Source organism: Ostrea edulis, chromosome 7, assembly GCF_947568905.1.
Source record: "Ostrea edulis chromosome 7, xbOstEdul1.1, whole genome shotgun sequence".
Classification (NCBI taxonomy): Eukaryota; Metazoa; Mollusca; class Bivalvia; order Ostreida; family Ostreidae; genus Ostrea; species Ostrea edulis.
This window is the reverse complement of record NC_079170.1, coordinates 74,697,751-74,719,787: the sequence shown is the minus strand read 5'-3', so window position 1 is coordinate 74,719,787 and position 22,037 is coordinate 74,697,751. Positions and strand designations below refer to the sequence as shown.

The window sequence follows — 22,037 nt, the reverse complement described above, 5'->3', positions numbered from 1 at the left end:
GATCTCGCCAGTGTGTATGGTGTTATGGAATAAATTAAAAGAATTGTACCTGTAGATATCCAAATAATCACTTACACCACTACTATATGTGTAAACGTCATGTCGTAACAAGCAATGTAACAAGCAATGTAAAACCCTTTAATGAACTTAACGAACTAGTATTACCAGATCTTTCGATGACAGTTGCGTTTCTCAACTTTCTTTAGATGTATCATGGTTAAGACAGTGAAAGAATACATTGGCGGTGGATAGTTTTATAAGTTGGCTCCATTAGTCCCACCAACCCTTTCATGATCACGGGAGTAGATAATAATTTGAAGATAACAATGATCGATATCACAACTTCAATAAAGGTGATGATAATTAACAGTGATCAATCTCATAACTCTAATAAAGGTTAAAGGTAAAGATGACTAACAGTGTTGAAAAGTCATAAATTTTGATGTAAACGTGAGAAAAGTTTTGCGATTTGAAATTTACTAAAAGTCCTTACGATGTTTTTAGAATAGACGTTTGATATACACATATGTTGTGGCACAAGTCGTTTGGAGTGTCTCCTTCACAACTGTTAATAATTTTAATTGGTAGAAAATTAAATCGGTCTAGTAATGTATCGTTCTTTGTAAGGGCTTTTGTAAAGATTAGGAATATAGTTTAGGTACCATATTTCATATTAATCCATCCCATTGACTTCGATACTAAACATGTCTAATATTGAAGCATGGTGTTTAAGATTTTCTGATAGGACAGTTGTACGATTACCAAATGTTGATTTAATGCCAAGCTCGTTTAAGTACAGTTACGATAATGAGTATAACAAAAAAAGACAATAATGGTATAAGAAATGTCAGCTGGAGCCAAAACATATTCCTCATGTAATCTAGCTATTTATTTTGATCACTTCAGATTTACTAAACACAGAAGGATAAAGGGTATGTGTTTTGGTGTCTAATGCGGGTTTTAACATTCTTCGTATACGTATATAACAGTTAAAATGACACTTAAAGTATGTGTCAGATTTAACGTCCTCTGAAATTGTTGACGGTAATAGCATTACTTTTCCTTGAAATTTGGTTCGCCAGAAGAAGAATATTCAGTAATAAATTATGATCCAGTATTTGATTAGCCAATGAGAGATTTGTATGAACAATAGAAATATGCCTTAGTTTGTATTACCATAACTAAGCAGAGAAACGTCTCCTATCCTGTACTGTTATTGCCATTCCTATTTCTAAAGGTAAGACTTTCAATTTTCTCTAATTTTATCTAACACATACGTAATGGAATTAACTTCATTGAAGATGCATTGAGATTTTCTCTATTAACAACATTCACTTCATTCAAATGTTGATTCTATATGTCCTAGTGAACTAGAAATAAAAAAGCAATGCCGAATCTTCCACATCCGTGGCATATGTATATTTTTCATTGAACATAAATTTAACGACAAATTAAATACTTAATTTGATGATAAACAGTATTACTTCACTTTCACCATTATCAACGTCCCATATATATGCAGCAATATTGCAGTATCACTTGCATGATGATTTATTTCATGCGCCAAAATATGTTCTGCAATGGAAAACCCAGTAAGACTACTGGTAGATACACTAAGTTGATATTACGGTAGTTTCAACAGACTTGTTTAAAGTCAGCGTTCTAGCACATTCTATGGGCATTAAGATAATTATGATAATCGCTTTTGCAAATACAACCTGTTATTACTTCGAATGCTGTTTGGCGCGTGTCAAATCAAGCGGTAGGCTGTTCTTTGTCAACGTAATTCTGACTATAGACAACTTCATTTAAGTGATCTAGATATAACGCTCACAGTAGGTCTGAACTGTCAACATGGGATTATGACGTCTCTTAGGAACCTGATCCCACTACAGGTGTTTCAAGGGTTCAGTGTTTGCCTTACTCATGATTTTTGCATTTATATGAGTTTGATGTCATTGTCTTCATTTGCCATTTTATACATGACGGTTGTCATGGTGGCTTAATAGTAGATCGTTCAATTTCTGATCACAAAGTCATAAATATGCATTCAATAGCCCCTGATGATAAAGTGTACAAAGCCAACAATCAGTGTTTGCACTTAGTTTACGATTTGTTACAATTTGAAATGAAATATTAACCATTAACTACCAAGGTCGAGAAAAAACGGGTTTGATAATGTATATCATTCAATCGTCATTATGCTTCCCATTTTTAGGAGATGATAACGTTTTCCTTTTAGTGGATTCACTTCGGCATACAAATGACAAAAGAGGCAGAATTAATTATTCTAATTCCTAATACATATTTGTTTTTACATGTGGCCAAATCAGTGCAAATGAGATATAGGAAACGTGGAAGGAAACTATCAATTCAAACGTCAAGTGAATTGATCATCAAAATGAATTAGATAATTTATTTTCAATGCTTTTCTTTAGATGATCTCAAGAGCCATTCTTGTCGTGCTATGTCTGTTCTCGCTGATGATTGCAGAACACTCTGTCCAAGGCCAATGTTCTTGTTGGACACATGCTGGGTGCGGACGATGCAAAGTGCGATGCACAAACAGAGGATTCCGTCGTGGATACTGTAAATTCTCTGCGACTAGGTGCCCTGTAGGAAGGAGATGGAATTGCACATGTTGGAACTAACTTGATTTATGTAAACAAAACCTGTATCAATCTATACAATAAAGTGAAAGTAATGCAGATATCATAATAGCCACTTACACTATATGGCTGAAGGACATGTAAATTCGGTAACAACCCATGCACATTTCTTTATTGATACTAAACTGTGAGATAAAGAATGTGTTATAAATATACCATGCATTTTAAGTATTTCATCCATTAGGGGTTTTAGTAGTCGAGTCTTATACCCCAAGTTTCACACCTTCGCTCCGGGTCTTCATGCTTATAATCATTATGTCATCAGATTAGTTATCAAATATCGAGGATTCAATAAGATTTTCAATGAAATCGCGCATTTGGGTATTTTAAGATGATGTAGACCTAAAGGGCATGGATTCTATGGTGCGATATCAATTTCAGGGAAAGGCACATATCGACACTCTGCATGCAGCGAGAAAAATGCGCAACTATTTTAAGGCTTCCCAGAGCTTTGAAATGCATTCAAAACATACATTGCATTACGAGGTTAGTTTAGGTCAGTTTAGATTTCAATTTGTAACTTATATACTTAATACAGATAATTTATAATGAAGGTTCTCTCGGCTATATATCAACATGTTTTTTGTGATATCGCATGACTTCATTGATCACGTGACGGTCATTTATAATTGTTTGAAGTTTTTAAATCGCTTCAGCGTAGCTGATTGAAAAATTATTTTCAACTTTTAGTTTGATAAATAAACTCAACATATCCTTGTGCACCTGAAATGTGTTTGGGGAAATGATACTACTACTTGCGTACAAAATAAATGTATTTCAAGAAAAGCTCAACTTACCGACACACTTACCGACACATTTTAGGGTAATATGTTTTCAAACAAAGCAATCATACAATTTGCCCAAACAAGATTCTGGTAGAGAACAAACTCTTCTTATGATTTCCGTAAAATATCTCAAATTAATCTTCTTATCAATTGATCCCGTTGGGATACGGATTAGAATAGATCCTCAGTGCCTCCTTGCTTGTCGTAAGAGGCGACTAAATGGGGCGGTCATTCGGATCAGACCGCAAACACCGAGGTCCCGTGTCACAACAGGTGTGGCACGATAAAGATTCCTCTCTGCCATGAGCGCCGAGCATAGGCCCAAATTTTACAGCCCTTCACCGGCAGTGGTGACGTCTCCATATGAGTGAAATATTCTCGAGAGGGACGTTAAACAATACTTAATCAATCAATCAATGTTCTCAATTGCCTGCGCTGGACTCTTTTATAAGCACATCATACATCATAAATTCTACATCTAACCACTGGTATAAACTGAGAGTACATTTCAAAAGGATGTTTTTCAAAAGATGTTTGAACACGTCGATTTTCAATCAAGGGTAATTTAACAAATATTCGGATATAAAAGATTTCAAAATACAATTCAGACACGTGAGTTTTGCAATAACATTCTGCCATCATACAGGCAGTTTGAAATAAGGTCTAAAGTTTATGACACTCTCCCTGCCATAACAGCTTCATGTTTGCATTGACTTGAGGTCATTTTTCATTATGACATCATATATTGGTAGCTCGTAGAAATAAAGGCACAAAGTGAATTGTGATATGCTATGGGAAGTCTTAACCTAGTGAAAACTTGTCATGTGCCCAAAGGGAGAAACTTAGATTATTAATGAATATTTTTGCTGACATATTTTCTAAAGATGAGTACGACCTAGGATTGTTCAAGGGTATAGAACATAGAATCGACACTGAGAATGCGCGACCTGTGAAACAACGTATGCGTAGAACTCCTACCCAATTTATTGGAGAAGAAGAGCAACATTTAGAGAAAATGGCTAAGGCGGATGTGATAGAACCAAGTGTTTCAGAATGGGCTTCACCACCTGTACTCATAAGAAAGTCTGATGGGAAAGTACGCTATGCAATAGATTATAGAAAGCTTAATGCGGTCACGAAGAAGGATGTTTATCCTTTACCCCTTATCGAGGAGTGCCTCGATACTCTTGCCGGAAATGAGTGGTTTTCGAAACTCGACGCTAACAGTGCGTATTGGCAAATTCAGGTTAAAAAAGAGGATCGTCCTAAGACAGCCTTCATAACGAAGTATGGGTTGTTTCAGTTCAAGCGCATGAGTTTCGGGCTCTGTAATGCTCCAGCGACATACGCCCGTGCTATGGATTTGTTATTACGAGGACTGACGTGGCAAATAGTACTGTGTTTCCTTGATGACATTCTGGTGATGGGAAAAATTTCGACGATCATTTGGAAAATTTAAAAGCAGTGTTTGAACGTTTCGGTGAACACGGAATTAAGTTAAAGCCGCAAAAGTGTGATCTGTGCAAGGCTGAGGTCAGTTTCTTAGGAAGAACCGTAAACAAGTCAGGCATGGCCATTGGCGACGAGTATGTGGAAGCTGTTAAAAGATGGAAAACACCAGGTAATACAAAGGAGGTAGAGCAGTGCTTGGGATTTGTGAATTACCACCGTACATCCATTCGACATTATTCCAAAATTGCAAGTCCCCTGACCAAAATCACTGGAAAGAAACCTTTTCATTGGGGACCAGAACAACAGCAGGCTTTTGACAGTTTAAAAACTGCCTTACAGTCCACCCCTTTGTTGACACTTCCAAATTCACATGATAAATTGATCTTAGACACAGACGCTTCGGATGTTGCTATTGGTGCCGAATTGTTGCAAATCCAAGACGGAGTGGAGAAAGTGATCGCTTATGGAAGCTTCAGTTTGTCATCTGCACAAAGAAGATATTGCACCACCCGCAAGGAATTGTTGGTCATAGTTCGTTTTACACAACATTTCAGACACTATCTCTTGGGTCGCGAATTCTTGGTCAGGACAGATCATAACAGCTTGCTTTGGCTAATGAACTTCAAAGAGCCACAAGGGCAGCTGGCACGCTGGTTAGAAGTTCTTAGTCAGTACAACCATATGAAAATACAGCATCGTCCTGGGAAAAGCCATACTAACGCTGACGTCTTATCAAGATATTCTATTGACCAGCCTTGCCCGGAGATGTCTATCTTTGTGAAACCTGAAAATCTTCCTTGTGGAGGTTGCAAACATTGCGTTCGAGTTCATGCGCAGTGGCAAGATTTTGTGGAAATAGACAATGTTGTGCCATTGTCATCTACCCCAGTAAACACTGGAGATAATGCCAGCCAGAAAGAAAGGCCAATACCGCAGGAAGATACAAAAGCCGTAGAAGAGGAATCGAAAGGAGTTTTAGCGAACACCGTTTCGGTCAATGACAATGATGGTTATGGGATCCAGTATACAACTCAACAGTTATGTACTGAACAATCCAAAGACCCAGACCTACAACTTATTCTTTTCTACCTCCAGAACAAGGAAAACCCACCTGAAAATGAAGTCTACATTGCAGGACCAGCTGCGAAGAAGTATCTTGTGAATAAAGAACAATTCTTTTTGAATGAGGACTCAGTGTTGTGCAACAAAGCTAAGAATAATCTGGTGCGCTTGGTGATACCTAAGACATACAGCGAAGAAGTGTTAAAACTCAACCATGACATTCCCGTTACGGGTCACCAAGGTATCGACCGTACCACAGCACGAATAAAGAAAAAGTTTTATTGCTACAAGATGGGTGATACTATCAAGTATTATATTCGGTCATGTAACATCTGTAATGAACATAAGAAAGCATCAAGAAAAGCGAGATGTCCATTGACACAGTACCACGCAGGGGCACCAATGGAACGTGTTCATATCGACTTTCTTGGTCCACTTCCAGAAACTTCTAGCGGGAACACAAATATCCTGGTAATGATAGACCAATTCACCAAATGGGTAGAGATTGTTCCGTTACCCTCGCAAACTGCCGAAGTCACGGCCAAAGCGGTGGTTAACGAGTTTTTCACCAGATTTTGATGCCCATTTTCGATCCACAGTGACCAAGGGCGAAATTTTGAGAGCCAACTGTTCAAATCGCTGTGTGAAACATTCAAAATCTACAAAACGAGGACCACTCCTTATCGACCCTCTGCAAATGGCCAAGTAGAAAGAGTGAATAGAACTTTGATGGACTTTTTCGATGTTTTGTCAGCAAGACTCAGAAAGACTGGGATGAGTTTTTACCACAACTGGCATGTGCGCTTCGTTCATCAGTAAATCGAATGACGGGTCTTACACCAAACCAAATGATGCTTGGAAGAGAGGTCAATCTGCCTAGTGATTTAGTATTCCGACCACCTAGAAACGAAGTGCAAGAAAATGAGCAAGACTATGTTGATAGATTAAAGGAAGCAATGCACCAAGCACATGAAGTAGCAAGAGAAAACCTAAAAACAAATCAGAAACACATGAAAAGGGATTACGATCTGAGAATGAGGAAAAATGAATTTAAACCGGGCGACTTGGTTTATGTTTTAGACATGGCACACGTTAAGGGTCGAAATAAGAAACTGGATCCGCCTTGGAAAGGACCAGGCATTGTGGCCGAGAAAATTACATCATACGTCTACAAGATAAAGATGGAAAAAAGAGTTGTAGTGCTGAACCATGACCGGTTGAAAAAATGTTACAATCGGATGATTCCGAAGTGGTTAAAACGAGACAAGAATCGTATTCATGATGGCGAAACGATTTTAGACCAAAATGATGACATTTACTGTTTATGCCGAAAGGGGTATCAGGAAGGCGAATTTATGATCGGGTGCGATAGTTGTGATGAATGGTATCATGGACCATGTGTAGGCATCACACCTGAATTCGCAGATACATTGAGGTTTTACGAATGTCCTCGATGCCAAAGGAAATAGAGAAGAGTTAATAAAGAAAAATATTATGTAAATATGTAGATAGGTGAAGAAAATGTGGAAAAAATAGAAAAAAAAATATATAAAAATGTGAAAAAATGAATAAAAATGTGTGATTTTAATTGATGTGAAATGTGAAACAAACTGTGAAAAATAAAATTGTGTTCTTGTTAATCGCGAGGATTTGAAGAATTGTGAGATAGTGTGTCCTGGTTATGTGTGAGGAAAATTCAAAATGAATGAAATTTATCTGAGAGCAGTGTAATGAGAAATGTTTCGTTTTGTCTTTTAAGAATAGAAGGATTGCAAGTGGAATTCAGCATGGATAGTGACCAAATAGCACTGAACTATGAAGATATTACTTCTTCTTCAGAGGCAACGTTGTTAGACGCGGAGAGCATTGCGACGGATTCAGTGGCAGATTTGTCCGAATTAGAGGATAACCACCATATTGGGTACAATGAGGAGACAGGAGAGTTGGTAGTTGAGGAAGAAATACCGCCTTCCGAGATTCCTGAGTGCCTCCCATTATTGACATACGAACAGAAAGCGGAGAAAGAACGGACATGCATTGTGAAAGAAGACGTAAGGAAGCTGCCATGGATTCAGGACCTTGGAGTTGAGAATATTGAGTCTTCGGAGTCTAATGCATCGGATGTAAGAATTTGTAGAAAGGTGGCGTTGGCCGAACCGATATCCAGTGAAAGTGAGTGGAGTGATGGTAACAACAACGTTAAGCAGTTGAATGAAGTGGCACCACGTATTGAATATGAGGACATTTCCGAGGAGGAGTTGCCAATTTCAGTAGAAGAAATTTCGGAAGGAAGCTTGGAAGAAGACCCTAGAGAAAGATCGTCAAAGGATTCACCGTGTCCTATTACAGAGTGTGAGTTTGAGGGAAGAAAATTGAAGTTTCACGTGCAGCAGATGCACTTACCACGTATTATGTGGGACAACCCTCAGCCCCCACTTAAGGAGGAGAAGATCAGAGAGCGGGATGAAATGAGGCAGGAATTGTTATTAATTCTGGCTGAATTTTTGACCGGCAGAAGGAACTTAAAAGAATTGGTGTATTGGGCGAACAAGAACATCAGGAGAAAGATACCAAGGAGGAGTGAAGTCCTTCCACGGACCATGGCCCAGATGAAGAGCTTGTGTGACAATATGGGTTGGGAAGAACCAAAGAGGTACACTTTGGTACCAATTCATTCCCCCTGCATTCTTCTTCATTGGAGGCACCTAGCCCTATTGAGTGAGGCGCTAAATAGAGACCAGTTAACAGTTTTTCTCAGCTACTGATGGAACTTTATGTCAAGTTTGGACAATCTAACTAAGTCAGAATTTGAGTATGCCAAAACATATTCTATCTTGGCGTGTATTCTGGCAGGTGAAAAGATAGCTGACGAGGAAGATGACCAAGGGAATGAAGTGACCGAGAGAGATCAAAGACTAGTGGTTAGATGTTCTAGTGAACAGTGGGAGAAATGTGATATCCCGTGTAAACGGGCAAAAGTCAATTTCCACAATATTCCTATGGTTTATGACGCCTTTGATTCCCATTTCCATCTGGATCGAGCCAGCAACAAGATTACAGGCAGTGCTACAGGAGTCACAATCAAAGCGTGGTTGAGCCAACAAATGGAGCGTCCACCAACAGTGCCGGTCAACCTCAAAGGTGGATTATTAATCTTCTGTGATCCGGACAGCTATACAGATACAATCCCTTTTGATGGTAAATGGAAAGTTTCAGTAGGACTCCATCCTAAGGCAGTAGCCTCAACACCCCAGAAGATGAAAGACAAGTTTTGGGAACTTGTTTCCAATTCTCGACTGTCTGCAGTTGGAGAAGTGGGGCTGGACACGAGCATGAAAGCGGGAGTAGGGAGTCTGCCATTACAGAAAGCCTTCCTTTTGGAATTATGTCCTGTACTGAAACCAACGGTACCAGTAGTAGTTCACATTCGTAGTAATTACACTGACTTGTATTCTTCACATTTGTATCACCAGGCTTTCCAAATTTTCAAATTAAATTGCAGCTCTTCCCAGAAGATAGTGTTACATTGTTTTACCGGAAATCTTTCAACAGTTAAACTTTGGCTATCATTTTGCCCGTCTACATATTTTAGATTCACACACTTGTTAACCAAATTTGATCAAGATCAACGGACAGCATTGAGATATATTCCAGAGGATAGACTACTGGCCGAGACCGACTCTCCTTACATGCCTCCAAAGGGAATAAGGATTAACAGCCCAATTTATATTGGAGAAGTCACCGAGATTTTGGCAGCGCTACGGTACACGGATTTGGATACCATGGCCACATGTACGACAAGGAATGCTGTAGCATTATTTGGTCACTGAATTGTGTGTTTGGCAGGACAATGATGGTGTTTGATGATTTTCATGATCTAAATTTCGTTGTTTTTAATTGAACTATGCATTGATTATTCAGGATTTCATGGATTTGGAATTTCCATTGTTAGATGTGCTTTATATTTTTGTGTTGTATATATGTTGGAGACAGAAAAGCACATACTTTTCTGATTTTTTTTTCTGGATAAATTCTCTTCAGATTACTTTTCATAGGATGTGTGAAGAGATGTGTTAATACCCCGTGTTTACGGGTCCCCGTTTCCATACCAAGCCAGGATTTCATAAGATTTTTAGAAGAATTCAAGGAAGAATTTAGACTTAAGTACAGTTGTGTTTGTGAGGATTGAGTCCCCTTCCTCTCTTTTTTAAAAGGGGGGAGGGTGTTGTATGGTCCGAGTGTTAGGGACGATCGTCTGCGGGACGAAGGGGTGAACAGTACCGGAAGGGACGGCGCAGTAATATATTTCCCGCCAGTTGCAGAGTAATGTCGGTCTGAGACAGACGACGATATAGCTAGAGTGTGCTTGACAGAGATTCAAGGATTCAGACCCTGGGACTTGTGGTCTTCCACTCGGATTACCAGTTAAAGATCGACTTCGGTGAGTACAATAATTATATTCACCAATATACATCAGTAGGAATAAAAAAAACTTATCATTATCCTGTAGGATCTATTTCAATTTTTGGAAACTTATATCGATTATCATAAAATAATGTCTGTGCTCAACGTTGGCTATAGATACCCTAAATATTTTACCATATAGACGTTGATTTTTTCCCCCCGAATCACGTTTACAACGGGTAGCATAAGGTTAGGATTTGTCGTATTCGGTGTTACATTTAGCACAATTTTACTTGCATCATCATATTTATCCGGAATAGCATGGGAGGTGAAGATAACAAACAGTAATCAATCTGATAACTCCTATAAGGAATACACCATAGATAATTGGGCAAACACGAATCTCTGGATATATCAGAGGTAGGGGTAGGTGCCCAAGAGAAGTAAGCGTCCCATGTCAACCGGTCACACCTACAGTGTGCTAAATATCTCGATCAATTAACCGAAGTGATCCGTAGGAAAAGCAGAGAGCCAAGAACGGCCTAAAACTGAGTATGAAACACGTCAGACAGTATTTGACCCAATGAAAATATAATGAATGAAACATGCAAAGGAATGTATGCGCATCTGGTGCATCAAAATTGGTACCGTATAAGTTTTACATTATGACCCCTGGGTCGAGGCCTCTGCTGGTGGACTGTTAGTCCCTGATGGTGTCTACAGCCCAGTAGCTAAGTACTTCGTTACTAGCTTGAAAATACGGATGTATATTTAATTGCTGTTATAAAATTTAGAAATTCATTTCAAAATTAAGGATTATCTCCCTCATGCATAGCTCTTATCCCTGGACGAATTTAGCTCCACTGTTTTGGCACGCTGTTTTTGGCTATATTTAGCTCTAAAACTTCATAGTTATTTCGGATTTTAAACATTTCGGTTGAGCATCACTGAAGAGACATTATTTGTCGAAATGCGCATCTGGTGCATCAAAATTGGTACCGTATAAGTTTTATATGTAGTATAATTCCAAGACCCGGGATAGAATAAAATATGAAGATAACGAACAGTAATCAATCTCATAACTCCTATAAGCAATATAAGATAGAGAATTGGGCAAACACAAACCCCTGGACACACCGATGTTGGGATCAGGTACCTAGGAGGAGTAAGCATCCCTTGTGCACCAGTCACACCCGCCGTGAGCCTTATATCTTGATCAGGTAAACGGAGTTATCCGTAGTCAAAAAACATGTAATGAATTACATATGGAATGTAAATTAGGGTATGGAGGATACTTACTATTACTTATTAAATATGTGAACAATATACATTTTTAACTTGATAACTACCAAGATACGATTGTATACATAAATAGGCCCAATTTTCTCTCTCTATAAAATGTGTCTGGAATTAACCTTAATCAGTGTTTTAAGAAAGTAAAATATATGCCAGGTATAATATGTCAACAAAATAAGAATGATCTTCCTAATTGGATAGCATTATGGCATCATGTATAAGACATTTCCCGCCTTTTTCCCGAAATAATCCTGAAAACTGTAAAATGCCATACAGATTATTGCTCAGGAAAAAATATGCGCATTCGTCGAGGAAATGAAAATGATATATATTGTGTATTATTTTAAGATGAAAAGCATACTTTTATATGAATTTGCTCGACGCATGCGCTGTATTTTTTCTGAAAGGAAAACCACCTGAATTTGTGGATATTTTCATTGATAATGGCATTTCTGCAATTTTATGCCAAATTCTAGCTCTCGCCATATCACACAAACCATTTTGCTGACCAAACTAAGCAGATTTTGGGTTTGCCAAGCCATTCCTAATTTGAATGTCAGAGTTTGAGCTCCAAGTGAAATCATCGATATTTTGGGCCAAATGACTTTAGAAACTGTACCTTCTTTGTATCAAGGACATGGATAACATTTTAGACAATAATTATGTTTAGCTCTATATATTTCTAAATTTAGTAAATCATCAACGCTTTGTAAAGTATAAATTTCACTGTTCAAAAATATGTCGCACATCAAATGTATCAATGTCAAAATGAGTAATTAACTAAAAGTTTATATCGTTGACATGAAGTACGGTGAATCTACGGGCGTTTCTCTGAAGGGAGCTAAGGAGAATAAAACAGCAATCCATTTAAAACAGATGTAACTGTTTTTTAGTGAAACGATAGATGATTTTTATTGTCATTGACAAATAATGTAATGATCTAGAAACCTTAAATTACTAGTCCAGGACACACCTCAACTTTTCTGGTCGTAGTTTGCTTAGTATCAATGTGTAATATTTGTTTGAAAATCTTCTAACACCTGAAAATACAGAAAACAACATAAGTGTGTTATGTTAACGAGGATATAGTTCTCTGACACGCATGTTCACTGGTATATGGACACTGACATGTAATATACATACATGAGATACATCACTGTTCGTTATCTTCGCCTTTCATATAACAAGAACATACACGTCGTCCATATGTCATACCATTTAAGATTTGTCTTATATGAGTAAAAGTCTAAGTAAACAAATGTGTTTTTGAATACAATGGCCCCTGTCTGAACATTGGTTCACAATATTTTTTACGTTATGCATCATTAATGGTGCAGAATTATTGCAGAGATTGAATTTTAACTGGAGCCCAGTATTAAGGTTTGCGATTGTAACAGATAATTCCTGGAAATTGATTCTTAGTTTATTATGATGTCATCAGAGATCTTTGTTTCGTTTTTATTTATTATTTATAGCAGTTGTTTCAAATTCCGAATCGCATCTTTTGGAAAACATTGAATTAACAAAGTGTGTATCATGTTTATATACCTTTGTTACGTTAATGGACATACTTTTATACATTTGATTTGTTTATGTTGACTTTTGTTGTCGTGATAATCTTTCAAAAATAAGCTTGCTTTTGAAGTGTTATCTTGGTCTTGATGCAATATCCTTATCAGAAAACGTAATGATCCTTTAAAACAGTCAACAAGATTCATTTTCTTTCTATAAAATAAACCAATGTACATGATAAAATAGAAGCTGATGACACCTGCACCACAAATATACACCCCCAACGGCAGAAAATTTATCCAAGTACCTTTATTGGCCAAGTGGAATCCAAGCCAACGACAATATTGTGGATACCTCACAAATTCAGAGTCACTCCTCCTTCCATTTCGTTCAATTACCAGATCTTCTGACGACGGTGGCGCTTCTCAGCTTCTTTTCTCTGTCTCAACACTAAGGCAATGAAAGAATAATTTATTGGTGAGCGGTTTGATAAGTTAGCTATATTTATCCCATCAACATATGGTACTATAATATGTAAGTTTATACTTAAGTAAGCTTCTCAAAAAGACCCCAGTCCTGGAAACAGTATTGCATCAAAATAGTAAATCCCTGTTGTTACATGGGGAGGTGACTTCGTTCTAGTTTGTGGTGGTTAATATACATTGCATGGACCCTCATACACTAAATGAAATAAACAGGGCTTACGATGAGTGTGACCGGTCGACATGGAGGGCGTACTCATCCTAAACATATATCAGGAGTCCGTGTTTGTCCAACTCTCTATCTTGTATTGCTTACAGGAGTTATGAGATTGATTAATGTTCCCTGTCTCCACCTTTCATATGACAAGACATACAACTCAATTTACCACTTTCCGTACCCCCATAAGATATGTTTATCGATTAAAAATTATTTATACTGCTTACCAGCTAGTTTCAGAACCCCCTTCACTCCCGGTACTTCTTCTCTAATGAATACACTCTCCTATTAAAACCCGTCTATCCGTTGTATGAAAAGTAAAGATAACGAACAGTGATGAATCTCATCACTCCTATAAGCAATACAAAATAGAAATTTGAGCAAACACTGACCCCTGGATATACCAGAGGTGCGATCAGGTGCCTTATAGGAGTAAGCATTCCATGTCGACTGGTCACACCCGCCGTGAGCCCTATATCTTGATATGGTAAACGGAGTTTTCCGTAGTCAAAATTAGTATGCTAAGAACGGCCTTACAATCAAAATGAAACCATCAGACAGCATTTTACCCAATGATATGTTATTTCTAATATTTTTGCTGTTGCGAGTCATCTCATTCAAATCTCTACTCACGGAAATGCGTAAACAGTACAAAATCCGAAACGTAATAAGGCCTATCCAATTCAATTTCAAGTTCCAAAAGACGAAAAAGCTTTGTAAACCTTTGAGGATATGAAAGTATTTGTGCTCTATCTAACAAAAGTCTAAACTATCAAGATTTTCTGAAATCCAATCAATGCGACATAAAGAAAAATGACAACAAAATAAAACAGTAGCCCAGAAGTGAACGAGGGGGTGAAGGGCCAGTGTTATATGTAGCTTTTCCCCCTAGCCATCCCCCCCCCTAAAAAAATGGCTATATAGTTTTTTTCCCGGAAAAATGACTGTATCATATATCTTCCCCCACGGAAATGTGGCTATATAGTAGGATTTCCCCCCTTTATAGCCAGATTACCCCTAGGGAAATCTACTTTATGGTAGACACCCCCACCCCTCTTTTCATTCCGGTTACGTTTACCATTCTGAAATTAATTTTTTTCTGGCTATTCATTTCTTTTTTATCCTAAATGCAGAGTTAATTTCCGAATTTCCTTGATTGGGATTTTTGAAAATATTTATTATTCAACAAACATTTCATTCAGTCGAATATTATGTAAAACAATCACATATTTAGAATGTAAAATCAGAATGTTTCGTACATGTTAAACTGCACCTATTTAAGTAACTCAGAATTTGTTAGTTAAACAAATAAGTCCCAAAACATGCGTTACACTTTTAATCATCTATAACTTTATCAAAACAAAAGCAATTACAAAGATATTTTGTCAACATCTAGTTTATTAATATAAATTTTATTTGACAAAATTTCGGGAAATTCTGTTAAATAGTCAGTTAATTATGACGTCATAATGACGTCATCCCATTTTCAAGATGGAACCTTCATGTGAACAGCTGGCAGAAATTGTCAAACTTTACTATGAGTGTAAATCTGCTACTTTAGTAATTAGAACCATGAGAAAGCAACATCCTGGAATGAAAGTGCTCAACAGAATGCTAATTTACAGATTTGTGAGGAAGTTTGAAATTAAAGGCACCACAAATGACACAAGACGCAATTCTGGTATTGGGAGACCAAGGAGTGCCCGTACCAAAGAGAACATTGATGCCATTGATAGAGTTATTACTGAAACTCCACAAAAATCAGTTAGACGGGTATTGCATGAACTGAATGGCACCGTTAGCAAATCTAGTATTCATAGAATGCTCAAATTTGATTTAAAATTGATTCCATACAAAATAAGTGTGATGCAGCATTTAAAAGAGACAGACATTAGAAGTCGTTTAGAGTTTGCCCATTGGATTTTAAGTAGACCCGACTCTGAAAATTTTACAGATGCCATATGGTTTTCCGATGAGGCCCACTTCCATCTTAATAATGTTGTCAATAAACAGAATTTGGCGAAACTCAATTTTTATGTGGAAAAACCTCTTCACTGTGAGAAAGTTACTGTATGGGCTGCATTAAATTCAAGCGGAATAATTGGCCCTTTTTTCTTCGAAGACACCGAAGGCGATGCAGTGACGGTAAATTCTGAACGATACTTAAAGTTAATGAAATCAAAATTTCTACCAGCTCTTAGACGAAAAGTTGTAAATTTCGATAATGTGTGGTTTCAACAGGACGGTGCTACGCCACACACTGCAGGTTGTGTTCTTCAGTGGCTTGACAACACGTTTGGTGATCAATGCATTTCTTATCGTACCGCAAATGTTTGGCCACCGCACTCCCTCGATCTGAACCCCCTTGATTTCTTCTTGTGGGGTTATCTAAAAGACAGAGTGTACTCTCCTTCCCCACAAACAACAACAGACTTAAAAACAGCAATTACACGAGAAATAAGATTAATCTCTGTTGATACATGTAAAGCTGTGGTAAAAAACTTCAGAAATCGTGTTCAAATAATGTTAAAGACAAAGGGACGTCATTTGGAACATATGTTGTAAAATGACATATATTATTCCGAAGAAAGTTTTTGGTGATTAACAAGGAAGCTGTGACAAATGTATGCATTGACAACAAATTTAAATCCTTTTTGTTATATGTTGTAAATTTCATAATTGTAACTTAAGGTATTAAAATTTTATAACAGTTTAAAAGTGTAACATATGTTTTGGATCACCCTGTATTTATCGTACGAGAAATCAAAATTGTTTCTCTTCATTTGATTAACACAAAAGCTTTCCATACAGAGAGTGGAGTAAAACTTAAATTCTACAACTCTGTTGATTGTCTACCCCTGATACCAAATTGCCGCTACTAGGGAATCATCTCGTTTTTCCGCTAGACATGATTCTTAACACTCCATTGGGATTTTTCAATTGAATTAGAGGTTTTTGAGAGGAACACCCCCTCTCCAACTGTTATCGGGTCATTGTTGGATTAATAGATGTAAACATGTTATCGATATATCGTAACCATTCCAGGCGGTGCAACTCTCAGCTGTATTGTCAATACTTTAGTTTATACATATTCGTTTACACAATTTCTCCAAAAATGAATTTATTTTGGATCTGACAGATGAACGACGTCATCATACTTTATTCCCATACGAACACTATTCTGGAGAAATGTTGATTTTTAACATGCACTCCTAAAACGTTTTAGCTCACTTGACCTGAAAGCTTAACTATTATTCATTTTACCATCTCAATTTATTACATGTACATGTTCATACATGTATATCATATGCATCTACTACCCTAAAAGATCCTAGATTGTGTTCAGATATGACAACAAAGGCTGGAGGTGATATTTCGTCCATCTTGTATTAAAATATTTTAGGCAGTACCCCCCTCCCCCTGGAATTTCGATATTTCAATTCTTTACTATATATTTGCATCCAAAAAAATATTGGACTCCCTGAAAAAATTGGGTCCATACCTGAAATATTTGGACCCCCTGGAAATATTACCTGGAATCAACCCCTGACTTAAGTTGGTTTCCTTTTGTTCCTACGTAGGCCCACGTAGGCCTAGGTTCGTTTCGATTTCGTTTCATACCGATTGTTAAGCCGTTCTTGGCACACTGGTTTTGACTGCGGATAACTCCGTTTACCTGATCAGGATATAGGGCTCACGGCGGGTGTTACCGGTTGACAGGAGATGCTTACTTCTCCTGGGCACCTGATCCCACCTCTGGTATATCTACTGTGTATTGCTTGTAGGAGTGATGATATTGATCACTGTTCGTTATCTTCACCTTTTATTGTTTTGCAGGTGCATTTCTGATCAACATATACAAACGAAAAAATAAGATCACCAAAGTGTCAAAAGAACGTTACGGCCTCAAACCATTTGTTTCATCTAAGAATTCGAAGTAAACATGTTTTCGACAATAATAATGCATTGTACATTCATTATTTCAAAACATTAAAAATGAATCCTCATGAAAATATAAAAGGTACGTAAAATTATGGTAGATTGATCACTGTTCGTTATCTTCACCTTGTATACAATCTTTCTTTTAACATAATGCCTTTTGTTCAAGAGTTCAGACTTTGCGTTACCATGGCTATCAGGAAACGTTTTCTTTCTTTCTACTTGTTCTTACTTATAAGTTTTTCTTAATATATTAAGAAATTCTTCGCTCAGAAACACTTCTAATTCACAAAAAATGTGTTAAAATAGCGCAGTAGAAATGCACAGCTTCTTACAACTTGCGTATCCATACCGACCGCCCCGTAGAGGACCTTAAAATTTGTCCATTGATGATAAAAAAAATTCTAATAATTTTATGCGCTTTTCATCAGATGTGTCCAAACATGGATATAATATTAGAAATACCAATAAAGAAGATGGGTGACTTTATCGAGCCGAGAACCCACGAAAGACAAATATCAAAGTTAAAATTAAAACTACTGAAAAAGAGAAATTTACATTCTAGTTAAAACAATCAATCCATAGTTTCCAAAAATGCTTTTTTGATGTGCCCATTTCTAAGGAACATTTAAAAAACCCTATTTAAAATCACGTATACGCGAAAAACGCACAAAATAACAGTACATTTGACTTTTCCAAGTAGATTTTCCTATGGAGTGGTTCAAGTCTCCATTGTGAACTGAGTAAAATATATTAGTACATTTGCAGGTGTAAAATGTTTTGTAAATAAATGCATGGAGACATGACCTACTCTATGAAAAAAACCACTTACTTCTTATGTATGCAAGGTGAAGATAACGAACAGTGATCAATCTCATACTCCTATAAGCAATACAAAGTAGATAGTTGGGCAAACACGAACCCCTGGACACACCAGAGGTGGGATCAGGTGCCTAGGAGGAGTAAACATCCCTTGTTGACCGGTCACACCCGCCGTGAGCCCTATATCCTGATCAGGTAAACGGAGTATACCTTTTGTCTTATTATCAAAAAATGTCTATGTCCACGACGGGTGACTTTACATAGCCTGAAATTTGAATATTCTACATGAGATGGATAGCCGAGGTGGACAGGCCCATATTGCATATGTGTGGTTCAAATACCAATTTTTCTACCTATTATTTTTTCTTATGAATTATTAGACTTCCCATAATTATTTGTAGTTTTACTCATAGCATGCAGTCTTAATGACGATCACAAGTAATTTATTCCAACATGCATCTAGTGAATAAATGTAAACAAGTATGGGGCCTCCTGTGAAGTGTGAATGTTGTTTATGTAAATGACAACTTAAAGGAAAGTTAGAGAGAAGAATTCCAACAATGGTTAAGAAGTTACTTGTGGAGATCATGACAAAACCAAATATGCAACCAGTGCAGACCTGTCCAAAAGACACAGTGAACTGACTACAGTTCAGTACAAAAACAAAGGCAATTCAAGCAAATACTTAGAAATTTTATTGAAAGAAGACATTAAAGGCAAACTGACAATTCAACTATATGACAAAGGGAATGATTTCAGCTTCCACATCGTCAACTTCCCATATTTATATAGCAATGTTCCATTATCACCTGCATATGGTGTTTATATATCTCAACTGATTCAATACGAAGGAGCTTGTTCTGCGTATAGTAAAGTTTTTAAATCGAAGCAAGCTACTGACAAACAGGTTTATGGTACAGGGGTTTTAACAGTGTGGATTGAAGTCAGCATTTTGCAATTTTTATGGTCGTTATAACGATCTTGTTCGTCAATAAAACCCACCATTGGGTCAAATGCTGTATGTCATGTTTCATACCGATTGTCAGGCCGTTTTTGGCACACTGATTTTGACTTCGGATAACTCAGTTTACCTGATCAGGATGTAGGGCTCATGGCCGGTGTGACCGGTATGGCCGGTTGGCAGGGGATCGTTACTCCTCCTAGGCATATAGTCCCACCCCTGTTGTGTTCAGGGGTCCGTGTTTGCCCAACTATCTATTTTGTATTGCTTAGAGGAATACTGATTTTTTTTTATAATTGACATATTCCACCCGTTCATTTATAAATGTTAAGATAGCATTTCTAATCTGTCTTTTATTCAACAGATTATAACGCCTATGGGAAGGTTAAGATAACGAGCAGTGAGAAATGTCATAACTCCTATAAGGAAATTATGACTTCGGATTATATTTCGTCTACCTGATGAATATATAGAGCTCACTGCGGGTTTGACCAATCAACAGGGGGGGGGGGGGGTATTTTCCCAGAAACCTGATTTCCACGCCTGGTATATTCAGTGGTTTGTTTGTCCTACTCTTGATTTAGCATTCCTTTTAGGATTTATGAGATAGATAATTGGTTATTTTCACAGTATCATTCAATAATGGTGATCATGTGACATTAAATTGTGTGTCAGATGTTACACGCTCTAGAAGTTTTGATGATGATTGCATTAATTCATCTTGAATTTGGATCGCCAGATGCAGAATATTAACAAATGAACTATGATTCATTATATTCATACCCAATTAGAGATTTGCATTTATACTATCAATATACCGTACTTGACTGTCATAATTAAAAAGAGAAACGCTTCTTTGTTGTACTGTTGTTGCAATTTCTATTTCTATAGATAAGGCTTTCATTTATTTTCCAGTTTAATTTATAAAAGTGTTGAACATAATTAATGTTAGTATTGTGAATTTGACAGCTTGCTGTGGACTTCAGCTCCACTTTGATATACACGTTATCGTCAAATTAACATTTTAAATTAATGATTCATCTTCTCCATCGTCAACTTCATGTATATATGTAGCAATATCCCATTATAACTTGCATGTGGTGTTGTCTCTCAATTGATTTGATACGCAAAAGTATGTTCAGCGATTAAAATCCGAAACAGCCTACTGACAGCTAAGTTGATATTACAATGCTTTCAATAGACTTGTTTGAAATTAACATTTCGCAAATGCTATGGTCATTATGATTATCGGTTTTGTAAATACAACCCTTATTACGTCCAATGCTCTTGGTCGTGTTTCAAACCAATCGTTAGACCGTTATTTACATACTGAGTTTGACTACATATTACTCCATCTAAATGAAGTAGATATAGAGTTAATGACGGGTGTGACCGGTCAAAAGGGATTGCTTACTTCTAGAAATGTTTCAAGGATTCCACGTTTGCCTTATCCTTAGTTTTGTATTCTTTATACGTGTAGGATTTGTGTTCATTGTATTCCCCTTTTCATTCCATGCACAATGTTTATCATGGTGGGGTTTTCAATTTCTGATTGTGAAGGCATGTGTACATACTCCACAATGACTGCACGTGAATTATGATTTTGTTGCAGTTCGAGATATAATCTTAACCATCAATTACCAAGAAATAGATGGAATAAAACGAATTTCAACATATTTATCCTTAACTCGTAATTATGTTTCCCATGCTTGAGAGGATAACTTTTCGCTTCCAATTGATTCCATTCGCCATACAATCAATTATCCTAATTACTATAACTTACAAATAGTGAAAACAGTGTTGGTGAGATATAGGAAACATTGAAATAAACAAATTGCTTCAAAATTTCACAAGTCAAGTGAATTGATTATCAAAATGATTGTATAATTTATTTTCAATGGTTTTCTGTAGATGAACTTGAGAGCCTTGCTTATCCTGCTGTGTCTGTTCTCGCTGATGATTGCAGAATATTCTGTCCAAGGCCTAGGTTCTTGCAAGACACGTTTGAGGTGCTCAGGATGCAGATCAGTATGCAAGAGAAGGGGAGTCCGGACTGGGTACTGCAGATACTCAATTACTTGCCCAAGGAGAAGGAAATACAGGTGCAGATGTTTGCGCGAACTTGGTTGATGTAAAAAAAAAAAGAAACCTGTATCAATTCGTGTAATAAATTGACAGTAATGCTGATATCAAAATGATCACGTATATTATATGACTTAACGACATGTAAATGAGATAACTATGTCAATATTGCATTGAACATAGGTCCTAACAGTAATATAAACACCTATATCTTATGAAAATCGCGATGATTTGAGTTTCTCCATCGTCAACTTTCCATAATTACGTTGCAATACTCCATTACCACTTCCATATGTCTCAATTGATTCGCTACACCAGAGGTTGTTTTGCATATGATTAGAGACATATGTGAAA

General features: G+C 37.1%; 1 long non-coding RNA gene across 1 annotated transcript; it reads left to right on the top strand.

The window, feature by feature from the left end:
- Window positions 1-1,207: 1,207 nt before the first annotated feature.
- Window positions 1,208-21,799, top strand: LOC125657188 (uncharacterized). The gene is made up of 2 exons (XR_008797294.1): window positions 1,208-1,237; window positions 21,513-21,799. It is a non-coding gene; the product is annotated as an uncharacterized LOC125657188 (long non-coding RNA).
- The last annotated feature ends 238 nt before the right edge of the window (window positions 21,800-22,037 follow it).